The 25,201-nt window shown below is 42.9% G+C and overlaps 1 long non-coding RNA gene across 1 annotated transcript; it reads right to left on the reverse strand.

The window, feature by feature from the left end:
- Positions 1–90: 90 nt before the first annotated feature.
- On the reverse strand, positions 91–24,926 carry LOC146079672 (uncharacterized). Its single transcript, XR_014474689.1, has 3 exons — positions 24,776–24,926; positions 4,106–4,232; positions 91–543 (listed from the first exon to the last, which is right to left on the reverse strand). It is a non-coding gene; the product is annotated as an uncharacterized LOC146079672 (long non-coding RNA).
- Positions 24,927–25,201: the final 275 nt, after the last annotated feature.

Genomic DNA, 25,201 nt, shown 5'->3' on the forward strand with positions numbered 1-25,201 from the left:
TACACAAGGAGTGAGGGATCACCCACATATCTTTTCCAGATATTGCGCTTCAACCACCTAGCCATTTTCTATTTAATGATTCACCATTTACCTACCTACCCAATTAAGGATCCCACCCTCCCTGCTGGTCAAGCTGCACTATTACAAAGGGAGGTAAGTCGCTGACTAAAAAAAAAGTGGGTTACTGACTTCCCTCCCACCCCCATGTCCGTTAAGCTGCCTTAGCGGACAGTGGAGGAAGGTATCAGTTTATTTTATACTCTTTCTATTTATCTCTACCTATCTCTATCTATTTAACTGTACACTAAGTAATCACAAAGTACAATAATAGAAGAGTTCATAGCTAGAAGTCCTATTTGTGAAGACCAAAATGTATACCAAAAACATATTATCAGTAATTAATTTTCATTAATTACCTGACTTCGGTCTCCTGTTGCTGTGCTTAATCTTTGTTTTTTGACTTGAGGAGGATTCTGCAGTCCAGGTCACTTCGCAGTAGTCGGCTGTTATGACCTCATCATATGTTTTATGGAGAATTCTCACCTAAAAAATGGAAATAGGCATGATAATATGTTCTCAGTATACATTGACCCTAAAGCCCTGTACACACTGGGAGTCTAGGGGCACCATCTATATAGTCAACTATATCTGTGGTTCCACTATTCACACTGAAAGAAATCAGTTACCAATATCATTCAATTATGTCCCAGTGACCTGCTGAACATGCGGGTCATAGGCTATATGGCCAAAGATGACCTGTATGTTCAGGTAAAGGGGCAGGAGGGTGGTCATTAAAGATGCGCGGGAGCACACATCATTAACGATATTGAGTATACATACTACAGATTTGATTTAAAGAAAAGAGATCGCTCAAAAATGCCCTTCTGAGCGATAACTTTGTTTTTTGAGTAGCGTTTACGGGGCTTTAGAAAAATGAGAGGGATCCCTCACCTCTTTATCCATGCCTAAACTTTATGAACTATTCTAGCTATGATTTGTCTATTTAATTAATAATTTACCATCTATCTACCTATCCAACCAATTTATCTGTCTATCCAATGATTTACTATCCATGTGCCTACACATCCATCTATCTATCTATCTATCTATCTATCTATCTATCTATCTATTTATCTACGGTTAGTGCGCTCAGTTAAAAAATATGTGGGTCCCAAAGGATAACAACTCCCTGCTGGCCGAGCTGCACTATTACACAAAGAGTGAGGGATCACCCAAATATATTTTTACAGCTATTGCAATTCTACCACCCACCTATCTATCTAATGATTTAACATATATCTACCCACCCAGTTATCTGTCTAGCTAATGATTCACTATCTAACCACCTACCCAACCACCCTCCCATTTATCTACCTACCCATCTATCTATCTATCTATCCATCCATATATCTACTGTCTATCTATCTGTCTGTCTAGAGTTAATTCGCTCATTGAAAAAATATATGGGTGCCAAAGGATAACAACTCCCTGCTGGCCGAGCTGCACTATTACACAAGGAGTGAGGGATCACCCACATATTTTATTACAGGTATTGAGATTCACCCACCAAACTATCTATCTATCTAAAGATTTACCATTTATCCACCCACCCGCCCATTTATCTGTCTATCTAATGATTCACTATCTATACACCTACCCACCCAACATCCCACCCATTTATCTACCTAACCATCTATCTATCTATCTATCCATATATCTATCTATCTACAGTTAATGCGCTCAGTGAAAAAATATGTGGGGCCCAAAGGATAACAACTCCCTGCTGGCTGAGCTGCACTATTACACAAGGAGTGAGGGATCACCCACATATTTTTTTACAGTTATTAAAATCCACCCACCCAACTATCAATCAATCTAATGATTTAACATTTATCTGTCTATCTAATGATTCACTATCTATACACCTACCCACCCAACAACCCACCCATTTGTCTACCTACCCATCTATATATCTACAGATAATGTGCTCAGTGAAAAAATATGTGGGGCCCAAAGGATAACAACTCCCTGCTGGCTGAGCTGCACTATAACACAAGGAGTGAGTGATCATCCACATTTTTTTTTTACAGGTATTGAGATTCATTCACCCAACTATAAATCTAATGATTTACCATTTATCCACCCACCCGCCCGCCCATTTATCTGTCTATCTAATGATTCACTATCTATACACCTACCCACCCAACAACCCACCCATTTGTCTACCTAAGCATCTATCTATCTACAGATAATGTGCTCAGTGAAAAAATATGTGGGGCCCAAAGGATAACAACTCCCTGCTGGCTAAGCTGCACTATAACACAAGGAGTGAGGGATCCCCACATATTTTTTTACAGGTATTGCGCTTCACCCACTCACCTATCTATCTAATGATTTACCATTTATCTACTCACCCAACCATTTATCTGTCTATCTAATGATTCACTATCTATCCGACCTACCCAACCACCCTCCCATTTACCTACCTACCTATCTATCTACCGTTAGTGCGCTCAGTGAAAAAATATGTGGGGCCCAAAGGATAACAACTCCCTGCTGGCCAAGGTGCTCTATTACACAAGGAGTGATGGATCCCCCACATATTTTTTTACAGTTATTGAAATCCACCCACCCAACTATCGATCAATCTAATGATTTAACATTTATCAACCGCCTATTTATCTGTCTATCTAATGATTCACTATCTATACACCTACCCACCTAACAACACACCCATTTGTCTACCTACCCATCTATCTACAGATAATGTGCTCAGTGAAAAAATATGGGGGGCCCAAAGGATAACAACTCCCTGCTGGCTGAGCTGCACTATAACACAAGGAGTGAGGGATCACCCACATGCCACATATTTTTTTAAAGGTATTGCGCTTCACCAACTCACCTATCTATCTAATGATTTACCATTTATCTACTTACCCACCCATTTATCTATCTATCTAATGATTTACTATCTATCTGACCTATCCAACCACCCTCCCATTATTTACCTACCTATCTATCTATCTATCTATCTATCTATCTATCTATCTGTCTATCTATCCACATTTAGATCGCTCAGTGAAAAAATATGTGGGGCCCAAAGGATAACAACTCCCTGCTGGCTGAGCTGCATTATAACACAAGGAGTGAGGGATCACCCACATATTTTTTTTTACAGGTATTGAGATTCACCCACCCAAATATCTATCTATATAATGATTTACCATTTATCCACCCACCTGCCCATTTATCTGTCTATCTCATGATTCACTATCTATACACCTACCCACCCAACATCCCACCCATTTATCTACCTAACCATCTATCTATCTATTTATCTATCTATCTATCCACAGTTAATAAGCTCAGTGAAAAAATATGTGGGGCCCAAAGGATAACAACTCCCTGCTGGCTGAGCTGCACTATAACACAAGGAGTGAGGGATCACCCAAATATTTTTTTTTTACAGGTATTGAGCTTCACCTACCCACCAAACTATCTAATTATTTATCATTTATCTACCCACCCACCCACCCATATATCTATCTAATTATTCACTATATATCCACCTAACCACCCACCCACCCATTTTTTTTACCTAATCATCTATCTATCTATCTACAGTTAATGTGCTCAGTTAAAAAAAGGGGTCCCAAAGGATAACAATTCCCTGCTGGCCGAGCTGTACTTTTACACAAGGAGTGAGGGATCACCCACATATCTTTTACAGATATTGCGCTTCAACCACCTAGCCATTTTCTTTTTCATGATTCACCATCTACCTACCTACCCAATTAAGGATCCCACCCTCCCTGCTGGTCAAGCTGCAACATTACAAAGGGAAGAAAGTTGCTGACTGAAAAAAAGTGGGTTACTGACTTCCCTCCAACCCCCATGTCCGTTAAGCTGCCTTAGCGGACAGTGGAGGAAGGTATCAGTTTATCTTTTACTCTTTCTATTTATCTATACCTATCTCTATCTATTTAACTGTACACTAAGTAATCACAAAGCACAATAATAGAAGAGTTCATAGCTAGAAGTCCTATTTGTGAAGACCAAATGTATACCAAAAACATATTATCAGTAATTAATTTTCATTAATTACCTGACTTCGGTCTCCTGTTGCTGTGATTAATCTTTGTTTTTTGACTTGAGGAGGATTCTGCAGTCCAGGTCACTTCGCAGTAGTCAGCTGTTATGACCTTATCATATGTTTTATGGAGAATTCTCACCTAAAAATGGAAATAGGCATGATAATATGTTCTCAGTATACATTGACCCTAAAGCCCTGTACACACTGGGAGTCTAGGGGCACCATCTATATAGTCAACTATATCTGTGGTTCCACTATTCACACTGAAAGAAATCTGTTACCGATATCATTCAATGATGTCCCAGTGACCTGCTGAACATGCGGGTCATAGGCTATATGACCAAAGATGACCTGTATGTTCAGGTGAAGGAGCAGGAGGGTGGTCGTTAAGGATGCGCGGGAGCACACATTATTAACGATATTGAGTATACATACTACAGATTTGTTTTAAAGAAAAGAGATCGCTCAAACATGCCCTTCTGAGCGATAACTTTTCTTTTTGAGTAGCGTTTATGGGGCTTTAGAAAAATGAGAGGGATCCCTCACCTCTTTATCCATGCCTCTACTTTATGAACTATTCTAGCTATGATTTGTCTATTTAATTAATAATTTACCATCTATCTACCTATCCACCCATCTATCTGTCTATCCAATGATTTACTATCCATGTGCCTACACATCCATCTATCTATCTATCTATTTATCTATCTACGGTTAGTGCGCTCAGTTAAAAAATATGTGGGTCCCAAAGGATAACAACTCCCTGCTGTCCGAGCTGCACTATTACACAAGGACTGAGGGATCACCCAAATATATTTTGAAAGCTATTGCACTTCTACCACCCACCTATCTATCTAATGATTTAACATATATCTACCAACCCATTTATCTGTCTATCTAATGATTCACTATCTATCCACCTACCCAAGCACCATCCCATTTATCTACCTACCCATCTATCTATCCATATATCTAACTATCTATCCATCTACATATCTATCTATCTATCTAGAGTTAATTCGCTCAATGAAAAAAAATATGTGGGTGCCAAAGGATAACAACTCCCTGCTGGCCAAGCTGCACTATTACACAAGGAGTGAGGGATCACCCACATATTTTATTACAGGTATTGAGATTCACCCACCCAACTATCTATCTATCTAATGATTTACCATTTATCTACCCACCCGACCATTTATCTGTCTATCTAATGATTCACTATCTATACAACTACCCACCAAACTTCCCACCCATTTATCTACCTAACCATCTATCTATCTATCGATATATCTATCTTTCTATCTATCTATCTATCTATCTATCTATCTATCTATCTATCTATCTATCTATCTATCTATCTATCTATCTATCATTCTATCTATCTATCTACAGTTAATGCGCTCAGTGAAAAAATATGTGGGGCCCAAAGGATAACAACTCCCTGCTGGCCGAGCTGCACTATTACACAAGGAGTGAGGGATCACCCACATATTTTTTTACAGTTATTGAAATCCACCCCCCCAACTATCAATCAATCTAATGATTTAACATTTATCTGTCTATCTAATGATTCACTATCTATACACCTACCCACCCAACAACCCACCCATTTGTCTACCTACCCATCTATCTATCTACAGATAATGTGCTCAGTGAAAAAATATGTGGGGCCCAAAGGATAACAACTCCCTGCTGGCTGAGCTGCACTATAACACAAGGAGTGAGTGATCACCCACATTTTTTTTACAGGTATTGAGATTCACCCACCCAACTATCTATCTATCTAATGATTTACCATTTATCTACCCACCCGACCATTTATCTGTCTATCTAATGATTCACTATCTATACACCTACCCACCAAACATCCCACCCATTTATCTACCTAACCATCTATCTATCTATCTATCTATCTATCTATCGATATATCTATCTATCTATCATTCTATCTATCTATCTACAGTTAATGCGCTCAGTGAAAAAATATGTGGGGCCCAAAGGATAACAACTCCCTGCTGGCCGAGCTGCACTATAACACAAGGAGTGAGGGATCACCCACATATTTTTTTACAGTTATTGATATCCACCCCCCCAACTATCAATCAATCTAATGATTTAACATTTATCTGTCTATCTAATGATTCACTATCTATACACCTACCCACCCAACAACCCACCCATTTGTCTACCTACCCATCTATCTATCTACAGATAATGTGCTCAGTGAAAAAATATGTGGGGCCCAAAGGATAACAACTCCCTGCTGGCTGAGCTGCACTATAACACAAGGAGTGAGTGATCACCCACATTTTTTTTTTTACAGGTATTGAGATTCACCCACCCAACTATAAATCTAATGATTTACCATTTATCCACCCACCCGCCAGCCCATTTATCTGTCTATCTAATGATTCACTAGCTATACACCTACCCACCCAACATCCCACCCATTTATCTACCTAACTATCTATCTATCTGTGAAGGAATTGCATTGGCGATAAGTGAATTGTGACATCCTCTACTCCACAGTAATTAATGTACATTTTAGCCCTATTGTTCCCTATGTATGTCTGTATTTCCCAGGACTTTAGTCATGTAAGCCCCAATTGCGTATTACTTAAATATTGTAACTGTGTATGTGGAGACAAATGGTCCGGCTAGAAGCGACCAAATGCTTAGATTAGAATCTGTTCAGTTTGTGTATAGTTTTTGGTTCAGGGATCAAAGGACCTCTTTATAGGCTGTTTAGTAACAGAGACAGATAGTGGCAGAGACATACACTTCCCCCCCAAATAACAAGAGGCTAAGGATGGATAACACCAGGGTCAGTCTCCAGAGAAGAGATCTGTTTACATGAAGGTGTGAAATCCCTCACATACACAAGCTTCAAAGCCAGATGAAGGGAGTGAGTTAATCAGCCCCTGGACAGGTAATAGGAGACCCTGTTATATTCATACAACTGCACCCAGCATAGGAAGGGTTAAGAATTCCTGAGAGAGGGGGAGAGGGGTGCCTTTGGGATGTAAGTTGGTGTTTGCAGGAAGAGAGGGGAGAGATGTGAATGAGAGCTGAAGGAGAAGAGAGGAGGAAGGAGGTTAGTCGCAGTCTTAAGGTTCAGAGGTATGCTCTACCTGTGTCTTGTGGAACGCCTCATCCTCGCTTCTGTGGAGTTGCCAGTGTTTTGTGGACTTATACAGTTTTCTGCTATCACAGCTGTGTGGACAAGTGATAGTTTGCCCTGTGGAACTGATCTGGGACTGTGACTATACAAGGACTGTCTGTTTGGGCCTGCTACCTGAATATCTTTCTACTCTGCAATTTACCTTTGCCACTGTTTATTGTCTATTTGTGCGTGCTGTGGAAAATAAACCATTCTTCTGGTTTCATCTGCTCGGTGTCTGAGTGATTGAGGAACTCGTACCCTCACATTTGGCGGCAGCAGCGGGACCACTCAGACACCAACCTTCGAGCAACGAGTCATAAACACCTCAGGGAATGGATCCAGCACCACTATGCTACCGATACAGCAAAAAGGATCAACTGCAGGATCTGTGCCGTACGAGGCAGATTGAGTTTGAGGCATTGGACACCAGAGCAGCATTAATGGCAAAGCTGGCACAATGGGACCAAGAACACCCTGGACAGGAGGACGATGAGGACCCCGTCCTAGAGCGGAACGAGGTGCAGGGGGCCAACAGGACAAATGCTTCAGGGGCTGCGCTGCCTGTTGGAAATGCAGATCAGTTGCAGGACTTGCTGGCAGCTCTGGGACAAGGAGCCTCAGTTTTGGGAGCTGCATTGGGGTTGCAGTCCTCTATACCCACTACGGCAGCATCAGTAAGCCAGGTGGCCAGGCTGAGATATAATGACATCCCACCTTTTGATGATGCCGGTTCGGATATTGATACCCATTTGCAGATGTTTGAATCTGTTATGACTTTGCATGGAATTGAGGCAGCAGAGTGGCCTCGATTTCTGTTCCCCAGTCTGAGAGGAAGGGCTCTGGAAGCATTCCATGCCCTGAGCCCAGAGCAGGTGCTGGTATATGAGGAGGTACGAAGTGTCCTGCTTGCTAGATATGCGGTGACTGCTGAATCATACCGTGTGAAGTTTCGCACCATAACCCGAAAAGGCGATTCTTCATTTACAGAGTTTAATAACCTGTTGCGGAGGAACTGTGATAAGTGGCTGTCCGTGAAGCAGGCCCTTACTGTAAAAGATATTAAAAATGCTTTTATCTTGGAGCAGCTGCTGAACAAGATGCCTCTTGAGATCAGAGAATGGGTAGCAGATCGGACCCCTACCACCCCCGAGAAAGCGGCACAACTAGCGGACGAGTTCACAGCTAACAGGCCTCGGTGGAGAGGGGCCAACATCGAGGAAAAGACTAATCTCCGACGGGCCCAGCCAGATCGGGATCTACCGGCGGCCCCCCAACGCCCAGCTCCACAGCCCCCCAACCCCCGGCCTTGGGGACCCGAGCTACCAGGAGCCCGTCGCTGCTACAACTGTGACAAGGTGGGTCATGTCCGCCGAGATTGCCCCCGGGGAAGAGGACCATTTCCAGGTGCCCGACATGCCTTGCCTCGAGTAGCTGTGTGCCAGGAACCATCATTTGGGGGAGGGGGAGGGGAGTACTGTCCTGATGCGCCAGAGGCGGAGGAAGTAGTATACCAGGTGGAGGTGGTAGCAGCTATTGGAAAAGCCACCCCGGATAACATGAAGCCACATCTACAGCCTGTAAAAGTTAATGGGAAGGAACTGCAGGGGTTAAGAGATTCGGGTGCCTCCATCACCCTTATCCGCCCAGAATTAATCCCCCCCTGCCAACTACTGAAGCAACGGAAAATTAAGATCTCCATGGCAGGGGGGCAGATCACTGTCATCCCCATGGCCCGGGTACACTTGGATTGGGGTCAGGACTCTGGGGAAGTGAACGTGGGACTTCTGGAAGGGCTCCCCACCCATGTTATTCTAGGAAATGATTTGGGTGGTGGATTGGCCAGTTGTTTCGTGGGAGCTATCACCCGGAGCCAGTCACAGGCTGGAGAGATAGCACCTGAGGGCCCTCTCCCGCCAGCACCAGGAATTACTGCTACAGCCCCTGAGCCACCGCCGGTGAGTAACATGGTACCAGACTTGCTTGACTGTGACGTGAATCTGGGGGAGGTAGATAGAGTGGAATTTAGGGAAGCCCAACAAACAGATCCGTCCCTAGCTAGCCTCCGCAGGGCAGCAGGACGGAGTGATTGGGGAACTCAGGAGGATCGCATTCAGTGGGAGGAGGGGAGACTGTACAGGGTGCCAGCAAAAGCAGACCCATTAGAGCCCGAAGTCCCTAGGAAACAGTTAATTGTTCCCCAGCAGTACCGTGCGCGATTGCTAGCACTTGCCCATGACATCCCCTCAGCAGGCCATTTAGGGATTCGTAAAACCCGGGCCCGACTGCTGCGGCACTTCTTCTGGCCAGGAATAAACCAGGAGGTAAGACAGTATAGAGAGTCATGTGGGGTCTGTCAACGCCTCGGGGGACCCCCACGTCGTGTCCCCCTACAACCCATGCCTGTGATCAGTGAGCCATTCAGGAGAGTGGCCATGGACATTGTTGGGCCTTTTAAGAAACCGAGCAGAACAGGAAAGAAATACATACTGACTGTGGTTGACTATGCGACTAGGTACCCAGAGGCGGTGGCGCTGGCATCCATAGATGCTGAGCATATTGCCCAGGCTCTCATGGATATCTTTAGTCGTGTGGGATTTCCCGAAGAAGTGGTCACCGACCAAGGTGCGCAATTTCAAGGGGACTTACTGCAGACCATATGGGCCAAATTTGGGGTCCATCCCTTTCGCACTACTGCCTATCACCCCCAAACAAACGGATTGTGTGAGCGATTTAATGCGACCCTTAAGCAGTTGCTACGGGCATATGCTGAATCAGAGGGGGGAGACTGGGAGAAATCCTTGCAACAGCTTCTATTCGCATACCGCGAAGTAAGGCAAGATTCTACCGGGTTCTCCCCTTTTGAGTTACTATATGCCAGAAGGGTCCGGGGTCCTCTCGACTTAGTCAGGGAAAGCTGGGAAGGATCATTCCAGGAACCGGAGGTTCCGGTCTTAGAATATGTGGCCCAAATGAGGGAGAGACTGCAAAGGCTAATGCAGCTTGCGCATGACCATATGCTGGAGGCACAGGGAAGGCAGTGCAAGTATTACAACCAGCATGCACGTGAACGGGAGTTGGAAGTGGGTCAGAAAGTGATGGTACTGGTACCTGTACGAAAGCACAAGTTACAGGCGACCTGGGCAGGGCCATATACTGTAGTGGACCGACAGGGGCAGGTAGATTATATCATTGCCCTAGATCAAACCGGGAAGCGGGTGGGCACCTACCACATAAATAGATTAAAAAAATATGTCACCAGGGAAATAGGGGCTGTGGCAATCTGCTGCCCACCAATGGATGACCCAGAGACTGACCCCATCCCTGACATTCTGGCAGCAACCAAGAAGGATGTGGGGGTGGAGGCCGTGCCCATAGGCACACAGTTAACTGAAACCCAGACCCGACAAATGAGGGAGGTTTTGGAGCTAGTGGGGCCTCAGTTCACTAGCAGGCCAGGACGCACTCATGTAGCAGCCCATCATGTCGACACCGGAGCAACTCGGCCCATTAGGCAACCAGCATATCGGCTGAATCCCGAGGTGCTCAATATGATGAAAAAAGAGGTAGACGAAATGCTGGCGCTTGGGGTCATTGTGCCATCAAATAGTCCCTGGGCCTCCAGCGTGGTCTTAGTGCCCAAGAAGGATGGGAGTACACGCTTCTGCGTGGACTATAGGAAGCTGAATGAGGTGACAGTGACAGACGCATACCCCATGCCCCGGGTAGATGAGCTGTTAGACAGGTTGGGGATGGCTCGCTATGTGTCCACCCTGGACCTTAGCAAGGGGTACTGGCAGATACCCCTTACCAGAGAGGCACAGGAGAGGTCAGCGTTCAATACCCCATTTGGGCTTTTTGAATTTACTGACATGCCCTTCGGGATGAAGAATGCCCCTGCCACCTTCCAGCGTACAGTAGATCGCATACTGACAGGGTGTCAGGAGTTTGCCCAGGCCTACCTGGATGATATAGCAATTTTTAGTGAGACCTGGGAGGATCATCTGCAGCATGTAGCCCAGGTTTTAGCAGAGATTAGCCAGGCAGGGTTGACAATCAGACCGGATAAGTGTCAGATGGGGATGGCAGAGGTGCTGTACCTTGGCCACAGGGTTGGGGGAGGCCGTATTCGTCCAGAACCAGCAAAAATTGAGGCCATTCTGAAGTGGCCTCACCCCACTAACCAAAAACAGGTACGTGCCTTCCTGGGCACAGCGGGGTACTATCGTAAATTTGTTCCTCAGTACAGCACCATTGCCAAACCACTGACTGACCTAACGACCAAAAAGTACACCCGAAACATTGACTGGACCCCTGACTGCGAGCAGGCTTTCTCCCAGCTTAAGGACATCTTGTCCCGGTCCCCAGTGTTAGCCGCCCCTGACTTCCGCCGGCGGTTCATTGTGCAAACAGATGCTTCAGCTTGTGGAATAGGAGCTGTGCTAAGTCAAATAGGGGAGGATGGGTGTGAGCACCCAGTTGCCTTTATTTCCCGAAAACTAGTTGCCCGCGAGATAGCCTACGCCACCATTGAAAAGGAGTGCCTAGCCATCGTCTGGGCACTAAAGAAGTTGCAGCCCTATGTGTATGGGCGTGAGTTTTCAGTGGTAACAGATCATAACCCCCTTAGTTTTCTACAACGTACAGCTGGAGACAATGGACGGTTACTGAGGTGGAGCTTAGCCCTACAACTGTACAACTTCTCTATTTCTCACAAAAAGGGTAAAGATCATGGAAACGCGGATGGCCTATCCCGTCAGCAGGAACCAGACCCAGTGCCACCTAACACCAGGAGACCAGCCCTTGCCATTACCCAGGACACCAGGAACATGGACTAAAATGTGGGGGAGGAAATGTGAAGGAATTGCATTGGCGATAAGTGAATTGTGACATCCTCTACTCCACAGTAATTAATGTACATTTTAGCCCTATTGTTCCCTATGTATGTCTGTATTTCCCAGGACTTTAGTCATGTAAGCCCCAATTGCGTATTACTTAAATATTGTAACTGTGTATGTGGAGACAAATGGTCCGGCTAGAAGCGACCAAATGCTTAGATTAGAATCTGTTCAGTTTGTGTATAGTTTTTGGTTCAGGGATCAAAGGACCTCTTTATAGGCTGTTTAGTAACAGAGACAGATAGTGGCAGAGACATACACTTCCCCCCCAAATAACAAGAGGCTAAGGATGGATAACACCAGGGTCAGTCTCCAGAGAAGAGATCTGTTTACATGAAGGTGTGAAATCCCTCACATACACAAGCTTCAAAGCCAGATGAAGGGAGTGAGTTAATCAGCCCCTGGACAGGTAATAGGAGACCCTGTTATATTCATACAACTGCACCCAGCATAGGAAGGGTTAAGAATTCCTGAGGGAGGGGGAGAGGGGTGCCTTTGGGATGTAAGTTGGTGTTTGCAGGAAGAGAGGGGAGAGATGTGAATGAGAGCTGAAGGAGAAGAGAGGAGGAAGGAGGTTAGTCGCAGTCTTAAGGTTCAGAGGTATGCTCTACCTGTGTCTTGTGGAACGCCTCATCCTCGCTTCTGTGGAGTTGCCAGTGTTTTGTGGACTTATACAGTTTTCTGCTATCACAGCTGTGTGGACAAGTGATAGTTTGCCCTGTGGAACTGATCTGGGACTGTGACTATACAAGGACTGTCTGTTTGGGCCTGCTACCTGAATATCTTTCTACTCTGCAATTTACCTTTGCCACTGTTTATTGTCTATTTGTGCGTGCTGTGGAAAATAAACCATTCTTCTGGTTTCATCTGCTCGGTGTCTGAGTGATTGAGGAACTCGTACCCTCACACTATCTATCTACAGTTAATGCGCTCAGTGAAAAAATATGTGGGGACCAAAGGATAACAACTCCCTGCTGGCCGAGCTGCACTATTACTAAAGGAGTGAGGGATCACCCACATATTTTATTACAGGTATTGAGATTCACCCATCCAACTATCTATCTATCTAATGATTTACCATTTATCTACCCACCCGACCATTTATCTGTCTATCTAATGATTCACTATCTATACATCTACCCACCAAACATCCCACCCATTTATCTACCTAACCATCTATCTATCTATCCATATATCTATCTATCTATCATTCTATCTATCTATCTACAGTTAATGCGCTCAGTGAAAAAATATGTGGGGCCCAAAGGATAACAACTCCCTGCTGGCTGAGCTGCACAATTACACAAGGAGTGAGGGATCACCCACATATTTTTTTACTGTTATTGAAATCCCCCTCCCCAACTATCAATAAATCCAATGATTTAACATTTATCTGTCTATCTAATGATTTACTATCTATACACCTACCCACCCAACAACCCACCCATTTGTCTACCTACCCATCTATCTATCTACAGGTAATGTGCTCAGTGAAAAAATATGTGGGGCACAAAGGATAACAACTCCCTGCTGGCTGAGCTGCATTATAACACAAGGAGTGAGTGATCACCCACATTTTTTTTTTTACAGGTATTGAGATTCACTCACCCAACTATAAATCTAATGATTTACCATTTATCCACCCACCCGCCCGCCCATTTATCTGTCTATCTATGTATCTATCTATCTGTCTATCTATCTATCTACAGTTAATGCGCTCAGTGAAAAAATATGTGGGGCCCAAAGGATAACAACTCCCTGCTGGCCGAGCTGCACTATTACTAAAGGAGTGAGGGATCACCCACATATTTTTTTACAGTTATTGAAATCCACCCACCCAACTATCAATCAATCTAATGATTTAACTTTTATCCACCCAACCGCCCGTTTATCTGTCTATCTAATGATTCACTCTCTATACACCTACCCACCCAACAACCCACCTATTTGTCTACCTACACATCTATCTACCTACAGATAATGTGCTCAGTGAAAAAATATGTGGGGCCCAAAGGATAACAACTCCCTGCTGGCTGAGCTTTACTATAACACAAGGAGTGAGGGATCACCCACATATTTTTTTACAGTTATTGAAATCCACCCCCCCAACTATCAATCAATCTAATGATTTAACATTTATCTGTCTATCTAATGATTCACTATCTATACACCTACCCACCCAACAACCCACCCATTTGTCTACCTGCCCATCTATCTATCTACAGATAATGTGCTCAGTGAAAAAAATATGTGGGGCCCAAAGGATAACAACTCCCTGCTGGCTGAGCTGCACTATAACACAAGGAGTGAGGGATCACCCACATATTTTTTTTACAGGTATTGAGATTCACCCACCCAACTATTTATCTATCTAATGATTTACCATTTATACACCCATCCGCCCATTTATCTGTCTATCTAATGATTCACTATCTATACACCTACCCATCCAACATCCCAACCATTTATCTACCTAACCATCTATCTATCTACAGTTAATGCGCTCAGTGAAAAAATATGTGGGGCCCAAAGGATAACAACTCCCTGCTGGCTGAGCTGCACTATATCACAAGGAGTGAGGGATCACCCACATATTTTTTTTACAGTTATTGAAATCCACCCACCCAACGATCAATAAATCTAATGATTTAACATTTATCCACCCAAACGCCCATTTATCTGTCTATCTAATGATTCACTCTCTATACACCTACCCACCCAACAACCCACCCATTTGTCTACCTACCCATATATCTATCTACAGATAATGTGCTCAGTGAAACAATATGTGGGGCCCAAAGGATAACAACTCCCTGCTGGCTGAGCTGCAGTATAAGAAAAGGAGTGAGGGATCACCTACATATTTTTTTACAGGTATTGAGATTCACCCACCCAACTATCTATCTATCTAATGATTTACCATTTATCCACCCACCCGCCCATTTTTCTGTCTATCTAATGATTCACTAGCTATACACCTACCCACCTAACATCCCACCCATTTATCTACCTAACCATCCATCTATCTATCTACAGATAATGCGCTCAGTGAAAAAATATGAGGGGCCCAAAGGATAACAACTCCCTGCTGGCTGAGCTGCACTATAACACAAGGAGTGAGGGATCCCCCACATATTTTTTTACAGGTATTGCGCTTCACCCACTCACCTATCTATCTAATGATTTACCATTTATCTACTCACCCACCAATTTATCTGTCTGTCTATCTAATGATTCACTATCTATCCAACCTACCCAACCACCCTCCCATTTATCTACCTACCTATCTATCTACAGTTAGTGTGCTCAGTGAAAAAATATGTGGGGCCCAAAGGATAACAACTACCTGCTGGCTGAGCTGTACTGTAACACAAGGAGTGAGGAATCACCCACATATTTTTTTACAAGTATTGAGATTCACCCACCCAACTATCTATCTAATGATTTACCATTTATCCACCCACCCGCCCATTTATCTGTCTATCTAATGGTTCACTAGCTATACACCTACCCACCCATTTATCTACCTAACCATCTATCTATCTATCCATATATCTATATATCTATCTACAGTTAATGCGCTCAGTGAAAAAATATGAGGGGCCCAAAGGATAACAACTCCCTGCTGGCTGAGCTGCACTAAAACACAAGAAGTGAGGGATCACCCACATATTTTTTTACAGATATTGAGCTTCACCCACCCACCTATCTATCTAATAATTTACCTTTTATCTACCCACCCACCCATTTATCTGTCTATCTTATGATTCACTATCTATACACCTACCCACCCAACATACCACCCATTTATTTACCTATCTATCTATCTATCTATCTATCTATCTATCTATCTATCTATCTATCTATCTATCCATATAGCTATCTATCTATCTATCTATCTATCTACAGTTAATGTGCTCAGAAAAAAAAAAAGGGTCCCAAAGGATAACAATTCCCTGCTGGCCGAGCTGTACTTTTACACAAGGAGTGAGGGATCACCCACATATCTTTTACAGATATTGCACTTCAACCACCTAGCTATTTTCTATTTCATGATTTACCATCTACCTACCTACCCAGTTAAGGATCCCACCCTCCCTGCTGGTCAAGCTGCAACATTACCAAGGGAAGAAAGTTGCTGACTGAAAAAAAGTGGGTTACTGACTTCCCTCCCACCCCCATGTCCGTTTAGCTGCCTTAGCGGACAGTGGAGGAAGGTATCAGTTTATCTTTTACTCTTTCTATTTATCTCTACCTATCTCTATCTATTTAACTGTACACTAAGTAATCACAAAGTACAATAATAGAAGAGTTCATAGCTAGAAGTCCTATTTGTGAAGACCAAATGTATACCAAAAACATATTATCAGTAATTAATTTTCATTAATTACCTGACTTCGGTCTCCTGTTGCTGTGCTTAATCTTTGTTTTTTGACTTGAGGAGGATTCTGCAGTCCAGGTCACTTCGCAGTAGTCAGCTGTTATGACCTCATCATATGTTTTATGGAGAATTCTCACCTAAAAAATGGAAATAGGCATGATAATATGTTCTCAGTATACATTGAACCTAAAGCCCTGTACACACTGGGAGTCTAGAGGCACCATCTATATAGTCAACTATATCTGTGGTTCCACTATTCACACTGAAAGAAATCTGTTACCGATATCATTCAATGATGTCCCAGTGACCTGCTGAACATGCGGGTCATAGGCTATATGGCCAAAGATGACCTGTATGTTCAGGTGAAGGGGCAGGAGGGTGGTCGTTAAGGATGCGCGGGAGCACACATCATTAACTATATTGAGTATACATACTACAGATTTGTGTTAAAGAAAAGAGATCGCTCAAAAATGCCATTCTGAGTGATAACTTTTCTTTTTGAGTAGCGATTATGGGGCTTTAGAAAAATGAGAGGGATCCCTCACCTCTTTATCCATGCCTCTACTTTATGAACTATTCTAGCTATGATTTGTCTATTTAATTAATAATTTACCATCTATCTACCTATCCACCCAATTTATCTGTCTATCCAATGATTTACTATCCATGTGCCTACACATCCATCTATCTATCTATCTATCTATCTATCTATCTATCTATCTATCTATCTATCTATCTACGGTTAGTGCGCTCAGTTAAAAAATATGTGGGTCCCAAAGGATAACTCCCTGCTGGCCGAGCTGCACTATTACACAAGGAGTGAGGGATCACCCAAATATCTTTTTACAGCTATTGCACTTCTACCACCCACCTATCTATCTAATGATTTAACATATATCTACCCACCCATTTATCTGTCTATCTAATAATTCACTATCTATCCACCTACCAAACCACCCTCCCATTTATCTACCTACCTATCTATCTGTCTATCCACATTTAGTTTGCTCAGTGAAAATATACCGTATATACTCGAGTATAAGCCGACTTTTTCAGCACATTTTTTATGCTGAAAAAGCACCTCCTCGGCTTATACTCGGGTGTATACGGTAGTTTATTTGAAATCAGTGCTGCCGTGCCGGGGTTAGAGCCTGCAAGTGTAATTAGTCTCTCCTGCCCTCTCACAGCTCGGTGCGTGCGCCAGGAAGGAGTGCGGGGAGCGGGGCAGGAAATAAAGTCACAGCCACCTGCTTACACGTAGGGAGGAGGAAGAAGCTGCTTCTGCAGATTCTGACAGTGTAGGTGAGCCTGAATTAGTGGTGCCGGAGCTGCGCGGCTGATAAACGCTGACTGACTGTGCGTACACAGTGCCACATCCGTCAATCCTGCAGCCCCAGCACCGCTAATGGAAGCTCACCTACACTGCCGATATCTGCATAAGAAGCAGCTTTGCCTCCCTATCTAGTACCACACTAGTACTGGTGCTCTGGGGGCCGGGCCACCCTGCAATGCCGACAGGGCCACCCTGAGGAGGGGACAGCCAAGACTTGTGGAGAAACAGGGCAGCAGCCACCAGCACTATGAAGCTGTAGGATCCGGAGTGAGCAACCAGGTCACTGTGAGTACTAGTGTCCCTGTTGGGGCCTATCTCCTTCCCTCCTCTGCCCCAGAACTTCCTCCCCTTCCCTCTTAGAGGTCATAGTTGACTATGTACCACAGACTCCTGCCTGTGGAACCCCAATGATCTGGTGATTGGGACACTTCAGTGTCATGGGTTTTATCTTATGCCCCTAGAATGAGACCTGAGCTACCATTATATCTCCCTGTGGCCAGTGTATTAGTAACTGCTCTGTGCATTTCGCATCCTAGGCTTATATTCGGGTCAATAAGTTTTCCCAGTTTTTTTAGGTAAAATTAGGTGCCTCGGCTTATATTCGGGTCGGCTTATACTCGAGTATATACGGTATGTGGGTGCCAAAGGATAACAACTCCCTGCTGGCCGAGCTGCACTATTACACAAGAAGTGAGGGATCACCCACATATTCTTTTACAGTTATTGAAATCAACCCACCAAACTATCAATCAATCTAATGATTTAACATTTATCCACCCAACCGCCCAGTTATCTGCCTATATAATGATTCACTATCTATACACCTACCCACCCATTTGTCTACCTACCCATCTATCTATCTACAGATAATGTGCTCAGTGAAAAAATATGTGGGGCCCAAAGGATAACAACTCCCTGCTGGCTGAGCTGCACTATAACACAAGGAGTGAGGGATCACCCACATATTTTTTTACAGGTATTGAGATTCCCCCACCCAACTATCTATCTAATGATTTACCATTTATCCAACCACCCGCCCATTTATCTGTCTATCTAATGATTTACTATCTATACACCTACCCACCCAACATCCCACCCATTTATTTACCTAAACATCTATCTATCTATCTATCTATCTATCTATCTACAGTTAATGCGCTCAGTGAAAAAATATGTGGGGCCCAAAGGATAACAACTCCCTGCTGGCTGAGCTGCACTATAACACAAGGAGTGAGGGATCACCCACATATTTTTTTACAGGTTTTGCGCTTCACCCACTCACCTATCTATCTAATGATTTACCATTTATCTTCTCACATACCCATTTATCTGTCTATCTAATGATTCACTATCTATCCGACCTACCCAACCACCCTCCCATTTATCTACCTACCTATCTATCTATCTACAGTTAGTGCGCTCAGTGAAAAAATATATGGGGCCCAAAGGATAACAACTCCCTGCTGGCTGAGCTGCACTATAACACAAGGAGTGAGGGATCACCCACATATTTTTTTACAGGTATTGAGATTCCCCCACCCAACTATCTATTTAATGATTTACCATTTATCCACCCGCCCGCCCATTTATCTGTCTATCTAATGATTCACTACCTATACACCTACCCAAACAACATCCCACCCATTTGTCTAGCTACCCATCTATCTATCTACAGATAATGTGCTCAGTGAAAAAATATCTGGGGCCCAAAGGATAACAACTCCCTGCTGGCTGAGCTGCACTATAACACAAGGAGTGAGGGATCACCCGCATATTTTTTTTACAGGTATTGAGATTCACCCACCCAACTATCTATCTATCTAATGATTTACCATTTATCCACCCACCCGCCCATTTATCTGTCTATCTAATGATTCACTAGCTATACACCTACCCACCCAACATCCCACCCATTTATCTACCTAACCATTTATCTTTCCATATATCTATTTATCTATCTACAGTTAATGCGCTCAGTGAAAAAATATGAGGGGCCCAAAGGATAACAACTCCCTGCTGGCTGAGCTGCACTATAACAAAAGAAGTGAGGGATCACCCACATATTTTTTTACAGGTATTGAGCTTCACCCACCCACCTATCTATCTAATAATTTACCTTTTATCTACCCACCCATTTATCTGTCTATCTAATGATTCACTATCTATACACCTACCCACCCAACATCCCACCCATTTATTTACCTAAACATCTATCTATCTATCCATATATCTATCTATCTATCTATCTATCTATCTATCTATCTATCTATCTATCTATCTATCTATCTATCTATCTACAGTAAATATGCTCAGTAAAAAAAAAGGGGTCCCAAAGGATAACAATTCCCTGCTGGCCGAGCTGTACTTTTACACAAGGAGTGAGGGATCACCCACATATCTTTTACAGATATTGCACTTCAACCACCTAGCCATTTTCTATTTCATGATTTACCACCTACCTACCTACCCAGTTAAGGATCCCACCCTCCCTGCTGGTCAAGCTGCAACATTACAAAGGGAAGAAAGTTGCTGACTGAAAAAAAGTGGGTTACTGACTTCCCTCCCACCCCCATGTCCGTTAAGCTGCCTTAGCGGACAGTGGAGGAAGGTATCAGTTTATCTTTTACTCTTTCTATTTATCTCTACCTATCTCTATCTATTTAACTGTACACTAAATAATCACAAAGTACAATAATAGAAGAGTTCATAGCTAGAATTCCTATTTGTGAAGACCAAATGTATACCAAAAACATATTATCAGTAATTAATTTTCATTAATTACCTGACTTCGGTCTCCTGTTGCTGTGCTTAATGTTTGTTTTTTGACTTGAGGAGGATTCTGCAGTCCAGGTCACTTCGCAGCAGTCAGCTGTTTTGACCTCATCATATGTTTTATGGAGAATTCTCACCTAAAAAATGGAAATAGGCATGATAATATGTTCTCAGTATACATTGACCCTAAAGCCCTGTACACACTGGGAGTCTAGGGGCACCATCTATATAGTCAACTATATATGTGGTTCCACTATACACACTGAAAGAAATCTGTTACCGATATCATTCAATGATGTCCCAGTGACCTGCTGAACATGCGGGTCATAGGCTATATGGCCAAAGATGACCTGTATGTTCAGGTGAAGGGGCAGGAGGGTGGTCGTTAAGGATGCGCGGGAGCAGACATCATTAACTATATTGAGTATACATACTACAGATTTGTTTTAAAGAAAAGAGATCGCTCAAAAATGCCATTCTGAGCGATAACTTTTCTTTTTGAGTAGCGATTATGGGGCTTTAGAAAAATGAGAGGGATCCCTCACCTCTTTATCCATGCCTCTACTTTATGAACTATTCTAGCTATGATTTGTCTATTTAAATAATAATTTACCATCTATCTACCTATCCACCCAATTTATCTGTCTATCCAATGATTTACTATCCATGTGCCTACACATCCATCTATCTATCTATCTATCTATCTATCTATCTATCTATCTACGGTTAGTGCGCTCAGTTAAAAAAATGTGGGTCCCAAAGGATAACTCCCTGCTGGCCGAGCTGCACTATTACACAAGGAGTGAGGGATCACCCAAATATATTTTTACAGCTATTGCACTTCTACCACCCACCTATCTATCTAATGATTTAACATATATCTACCCACCCATTTATCTATCTAATGATTTACTATCTATCCACCTACCCAACCACCCTCCCATTTATCTACCTACCTATCTATCTGTTTATCCACATTTAGTTTGCTCAGTGAAAAAATATGTGGGTGCCAAAGGATAACAACTCCCTGCTGGCCGAGCTGCACTATTACACAAGGAGTGAGGTATCACCCACATATTCTTTTATAGTTATTGAAATCCACCCACCAAACTATCAATCATTCTAATGATTTAACATTTATCCACCCAACCGCCCAGTTATCTGTCTATCTAATGATTCACTATCTATACACCTACCCACCCATTTGTCTACCTACCCATCTATCTATCTACAGATAATGTGCTCAGTGAAAAAATATGTGGGGCCCAAAGGATAACAACTCCCTGCTGGCTAAGCTGCACTATAACACAAGGAGTGAGGGATCACCCACATATTTTTTTACAGATATTGCGCTTCACCCACTCACCTATCTATCTAATAATTTACCATTTATCTACTCACCCACCCATTTATCTGTCTATCTAATGATTCACTATCTATCCGACCTACCCAACCACCCTCCCATTTATCTACCTACCTATCTATCTACCGTTAGTGCGCTCAGTGAAAAAAATATGTGGGGCCCAAAGGATAACAACTCCCTGCTGGCTGAGCTGCACTATAACACAAGGAGTGAGGGATCACCCACATATTTTTTTACAGGTATTGAGATTCCCACACCCAACTATCTATCTAATGATTTACCATTTATCCACCCACCCGCCCATTTATCTGTCTATCTAATGATTCACTATCTATGCACCAACCCACCCAACAACCCACCCATTTGTCTACCTACCCATCTATCTATCTACAGATAATGTGCTCAGTGAAAAAATATGTGGGGCCCAAACGATAACAACCTGCTGGCTGAGCTGCACTATAACACAAGGAGTGAGGGATCCCCCACATATTTTTTTACAGGTATTGAGATCCCCCCACCCAACTATCTATCTAATGATTTACCATTTATTCACCCACCCGCCCATTTATCTGTCTATCTAATGATTCACTATCTATACACCTACCCACCCAACAACCCACCCATTTGTCTACCTACCCATCTATCTATTTACAGATAATATGCTCAGTGAAAAAATATGTGGGGCCCAAAGGATAACAACTCCCTGCTGGCTGAGCTGCACTATAACACAAGGAGTGAGGGATCACCCACATATTTTTTTTACAGGTATTGAGATTCACCCACCCAACTATCTATCTAATGATTTACCATTTATCCACCCACCCGCCCATTTATCTGTCTATCTAATGATTCACTAGCTATACACCTACCCACCCAACATCCCACCCATTTATCTACCTAACCATCTATCTATCCATATATCTATTTATCTATCTACAGTTAATGCGCTCAGTGAAAAAATATGAGGGGCCCAAAGGATAACAACTCCCTGCTGGCTGAGCTGCACTATAACACAAGAAGTGAGGGATCACCCACATATTTTTTTACAGGTATTGAGCTTCACCCACCCACCTATCTATCTAATAATTTACCTTTTATCTACCCACCCACCCATTTATCTGTCTATCTAATGATTCACTATCTATACACCTACCCACCCAACAACCCACCCATTTGTCTACCTACCCATCTACAGATATGTCCACGTACATCTTGGTTTTATTGCACCATGTATGGCACAATATGGCACACCTTGGACTCTGCAAAAGTCACCCTTTGTGATTTTTCTAAAAATTTGCTTCACTAAACTATTAGTTTATACAAGTTCTACTGCATCAGAAATTTTTTAGACTCTATCTAGTTGCTACATTTGGAAAAACAGCTAAGCCGTGTTTTACATGTTGTGACAAATTGAGAAAAAAAGCCAAGATGTATGTAGACACATCTGTATCTATCTACAGATAATATGCTCAGTGAAAAAATATGTGGGGCCCAAAGGATAACAACTCCCTGCTGGCTGAGCTGCACTATAACACAAGGAGTGAGGGATCACCCACATATTTTTTTACAGGTATTGCGCTTCACCCACTCACCTATCTATCTAATGATTTACCATTTATCTACTCACCCACCCATTTATCTGTCTGTCTGTCTAATGATTCACTATCTATACAACCTACCCAACCACCCTCCCATTTATCTACCTACCTATCTATCTACAGTTAGTGCGCTCAGTGAAAAAATATGTGGGGCCCAAAGGATAACAACTCCCTGCTGGCTGAGCTGCACTATAACACAAGGAGTGAGGGATCACCCACATATTTTTTTACAGGTATTGAGATTCACCCACCCAACTATCTATCTAATGATTTATCATTTATCCACCCACCCGCCCATTTATCTGTCTATCTAATGATTCACTAGCTATACACCTACCCACCCAACATCCCACCCATTTATCTACCTAACCATCTATCTTTCCATATGTCTATTTATCTATCTACAGTTAATGCGCTCAGTGAAAAAATATGAGGGGCCCAAAGGATAACAACTCCCTGCTGGCTGAGCTGCACTATAACAAAAGAAGTGAGGGATCACCCACATATTTTTTTACAGGTATTGAGCTTCACCCACCCACCTATCTATCTAATAATTTACATTTTTTCTACCCACCCATTTATCTGTCTATCTAATGATTCACTATCTATACACCTACCCACCCAACATCCCACCCATTTATTTACCTAAACATCTATCTATCTATCCATATATCTATCTATCTATCTATCTACAGTTAATATGCTCAGTAAAAAAAAAGGGGTCTCAAAGGATAACAATTCCCTGCTGGCCGAGCTGTACTTTTACACAAGGAGTGAGGGATCACCCACATATCTTTTACAGATATTGCACTTCAACCACCTAGCCATTTTCTATTTCATGATTTACCATCTACCTACCTACCCAGTTAAGGATCCCACCCTCCCTACTGGTCAAGCTGCAACATTACAAAGGGAAGAAAGTTGCTGACTGAAAAAAAGTGGGTTACTGACTTCCCTCCCACCCCCATGTCCGTTAAGCTGCCTTAGCGGACAGTGGAGGAAGGTATCAGTTTATCTTTTACTCTTTCTATTTATCTCTACCTATCTCTATCTATTTAACTGTACACTAAGTAATCACAAAGTACAATAATAGAAGAGTTCATAGCTAGAAGTCCTATTTGTGAAGACCAAATGTATACCAAAAACATATTATCAGTAATTAATTTTCATTAATTACCTGACTTCGGTCTCCTGTTGCTGTGCTTAATCTTTGTTTTTTTGACTTGAGGAGGATTCTGCAGTCCAGGTCACTTTGCAGTAGTCAGCTGTTATGACCTCATCACATGTTTTATGGAGAATTCTCACCTAAAAAATGGAAATAGGCATGATAATATGTTCTCAGTATACATTGACCCTAAAGCCCTGTACACACTGGGAGTCTAGGGGCACCATCTATATAGTCAACTATATATGTGGTTCCACTATACACACTGAAAGAAATCTGTTACCGATATCATTCAATGATGTCCCAGTGACCTGCTGAACATGCGGGTCATAGGCTATATGGCCAAAGATGACCTGTATGTTCAGGTGAAGGGGCAGGAGGGTGGTCGTTAAGGATGCGCGGGAGCAGACATCATTAACTATATTGAGTATACATACT

This window comes from Crinia signifera, chromosome 5, assembly GCF_055691185.1.
Source record: "Crinia signifera chromosome 5, ASM5569118v1, whole genome shotgun sequence".
NCBI classification, from domain to species: domain Eukaryota; kingdom Metazoa; phylum Chordata; class Amphibia; order Anura; family Myobatrachidae; genus Crinia; species Crinia signifera.